Source organism: Larus michahellis, unplaced genomic scaffold, assembly GCF_964199755.1.
Source record: "Larus michahellis unplaced genomic scaffold, bLarMic1.1 SCAFFOLD_34, whole genome shotgun sequence".
NCBI classification, from domain to species: domain Eukaryota; kingdom Metazoa; phylum Chordata; class Aves; order Charadriiformes; family Laridae; genus Larus; species Larus michahellis.
In genome coordinates this window covers 2,272,015-2,275,904 of record NW_027436399.1, presented here as the reverse complement: position 1 = coordinate 2,275,904, position 3,890 = coordinate 2,272,015, and positions in this window count along the sequence as shown.

Here is a 3,890-nt window from a genome sequence, read left to right as displayed (position 1 = left end):
ATCAACATGCCCGCCCAGTTTAGTGTCATCTGCGAACTTACTGAGGGCGCATTCGATCCCTTCATCCAGATCATTGATAAAGATATTAAAGAGAACCGGCCCCAGCACCGAGCCCTAGGGGGCACCACTTGTGACCGGACACCAACTGGATTTAACTCCATTTACCACCACTCTCTGGGCACGGCCATCCAGCCAGTTTTTTACCCAGCGAAGAGTACACCTGTCCAGGCCATGAGCAGCCAGTTTCTCCAGGAGAATGCTCTGGGAAACAGTGTCAAAAGCTTTGCAAAAACCCCAGTAGATAACATCCACAGCTTTTCCCTCATCCACTAAGTGGGTCACCTTATCATAGAAGGATATTAGGTTTGAAGGCATGACCTGCCCTTCACAAACCCATGCTGAGTGGGCCTGATCACCCTGTTCTCCTGCATGTGCCGTGTAATGGCACTGAGGAGGATCTGTTCCATGACCTTCCCAGGCACCGAGGTCAGACTGACTGGCCTGTGGTTCCCCGGATCCTCCTTCCGGCCCTTCTTGTGGATGGGTGTCACATTTGCCAACCTCCAGTCAGCTGGGACCTCCCCGGTTGTCCAGGACTGCTCATAAATGATGCAAAGTGGCCTGGCGAGCACCTCCGCCAGCTCTTTCAATACCCTTGGGTGGATCCCATCCGGCCCCATAGATTTGTGCACCTCCAGGTGCTGAAGCAGGTCCCTCACCGTTTCCCTTTGGATTAGAGGGGCTTCATTCTGCTCCCCATCCCTGTCTTCTAGCTCAGGGCTCTGGGTACTCAGGGAACAACTGGTCCTACTGCTGAAGACTGAGGCAAAGACTTCATTAAGTACCTCAGCCTTTTCCTCATCCTTGGTCACTATGTTGCCGGCCCCATCTACTAGAGGACAGAGATAATCCTTAGTCCTCTTCTTATTGCTAATATATTTATAGAAACTTTTTTTGTTGTCCTTGACAACAGAAGCCAGGTTTAGCTCTAGCTGGGCTTTGGCCCTCCGGATTTTTTCCCTCCATAGCTTCACTACCTCTTTGTAGTCCTCTTGAGTGGCCTGCCCTTCCTTCCAGAGGCCATAGTTCCTCTTTTTTTCCCTAAGTTGCAACACTAGCTCCCTGTTTAGCCAGGCCGGTCTTTTTCCCCGACGGCTTGTCTTCTGGCACATGGGGACAGCCTGCTGCTGCGCCTTTAAGACTTCCTTCTTGAAAATCATCCAGGCTTCCTGGGCTCCTTTACGCTGGAGGACTGTTTCCCAGGGGACTTTGTCAGCCAGGCTCCTGAAAAGCCCAAAGTCCGCCCTCCGGAAGTCCAAGGTAGCAGTTCTGCTGACCCCTCTCCCTGCTTCTCGCAGAATCGAAAACTCTATCATTTCATGGTCACTGTTCCCGAGACAGCCTCCAACCGTCACATCCCCCACAAGACCTTCCCTGTTTACAAACAACAGATCCAGCAGGGCACCTTCCCTAGTTGGCTCTCTCACCAGCTGTGTCAGGAAGTTATCCCCAGTACATTCCAGGAACCTTCTAGACTCTTCCCTCCCTGCTGTATTGTATTCCCAGCAGATGTCCGGCAAATTGAAGTCCCCCACAAGGACAAGAGCTCACGATCCTGAGACTTCTCCCAGCCGTTTATAGAATATTTCATCTGCCTCCTCATCCTGGTTGGGCGGTCTATAACAGACTGCTACTATGATATCCGCCTGGTTAGCCCTGCCCCTGATTCTTACCCAGAAACACTCAGTCTCATTATCACCATCATTTAGTTCAAAGCATTCATAACACTCCTTAACATACAGGGCCACCCCCCCGCCTCTCCTTGCTTGCCTATCCTTCCTGAAGAGCCTATAGGCATCCATGGCAGCACTAGAGCTACGGGAGTCACCCCACCACGTTTCTGTGATGGCGACCACGTCATAATTCTCCTGCTGCACAATGGCTCCCAGCTCCTCCTGTTTGTTGCCCATGCTACGTGCATTAGTGTATAAGCACTTCAGCTGGGCTATCGGTCCTTTCTCCTTTTTCCTGGCGGGAGCCGAAATTCTGCCACCCCCAGACTTATTCCGAAGGAGCCCGGTTACGCCCCCTATCTTTTCCAAGTCTGGTGCCAGCATGCCACCTTCAGGCTTTTTGTAGCAAGCTTGGATCTATCCCCATCCCCCTTCGAATCTAGTTTAAGGCCCTGTCTTAAATGGCCTAAATGAGCCCCGCCAACTCCTGCCCTAAAACCCTTTTCCCCCTCCGAGACAGGCTTTTGCCGTCTGTTGCCAGCAGGCCTGGCGTCCTGAAAAGCAGCCCATAATCAAAGAACCCAAAGTCCTGCCGATGACACCAGTCTCTGAGCCAGGCATGGAACAGCTGGCATTTCCCGTTAATCTTCTCATCAATCCTCGCAACTGTTGGGATAGAAGCAAACACTACTTGTGCTCCTGATCCCCTCACCATCCGTCCCAGGACCCTGAAGTCTTTCTTCATTGCCCTCAGGCTTCTTCCTGAAATTTCATCATTGCCTAACTGAAAAATCCATAAAGGGTAGTAGTCAGTAGGCCTAACTAGGGTAGGGAGTTTCTTCTGGACATCCTTAACTTTGGCCCCAGGGAGACAGCAGACTTCCCTACAGATTGGGTCTGGTCTACATATGGGACCTTCCACTCCCTTCAGAATCGAGTCCCCTACTACAAGGACCCGTCTTTCTTTCCTAACCGAGGATGTTGTTATACGAGGCGTAATCCATCTTGGCCTCGGTGACAACCCCGAGTTCAGCAAGCTGTTGTCCTTCTCATCCTCCACTTCCCTTTGCAGAACATCATATCCGTTCTGCAAGGGCACCTGGGATGGTGTGGGGGTCACCTGGGTGGCACGCCTGCGACGCCAGACGGGGACTTGTTGCCACTGGCCCCTGTCCTCTGAATCTCCACATTCAGCCACGCTGCTAGAGGGTGGGGAGTGCTCTGTATGTGGAGCTCTGTCTGCCTGAGGTGCTTCTTTCAGGGAAGGCAGGATGCGACTCCAGTTATCTATCTCCTGTTCACAATCCCTTATACTTCTCAAACGACTTACCTCCTCACGGAGCTCCATCACGAGGTGAAGGAGTTCCTCTACCTGGGCACACCTCCCACAGGTCTGCTCACCACTACCATTCAACACCGGCACAAGAGCAGGGCACACCCTGCAGCCTGACACCTGGGTGGCAGCATGTTCCCACGCAAGCTCTGTCTGAGTGGCCACATCGGAGCTGCTCGGTGCAGAGCTCAGGGATAGCATGGCCTTCTGCCGAGTTCTTACCATGACGTCCTGGTCAGGTCGAGAGGCTTCCAGTAACTTACTGTTCAAGGAGCTGCGTCCTGTACTGTGAAGTGGACTCAGCTCTCACTTAGGGCTGCCACAATCCCACAGGAGGGGGGATTCCTCTTGCCTCTCTTCAGGTGGGCACAAAATAGGCACCTGCTGCATGGGAGCTGCTGGTCTCAGCTCCCAGCGTCATTCCTGGAGATGGAGGCCAGCAGTGAGCTCTTCAGACTCAAACACCTACTGACATTTCAGGTCTCAGACGTGGTCCAAGATACGTGCCGGTAACTGCAAGATCTAACGGAGCAGTTCATAGAGACAGGGCAGTATCTGGTGCCACCATCTTTGAGATTCACGAGGAATTCCTTTGGCCACCAGCACATGACCACATTTTGGACAAGTGAACTTTTCCCTACTCTTTCAACCCAGGGCAGCCTTCTGAGGTAGTCAGGGGACCAGATGTACTCATTGCCATTGACCTCATCCATCTTCTCCATCAGCCGTGTATACTAGATCCCCACTGACTGTAACGGCAGATGTCTCACGGACATCCCCACATCACCTAACCTAATTCAGGGCAGCTACTCAATGGCCATGGA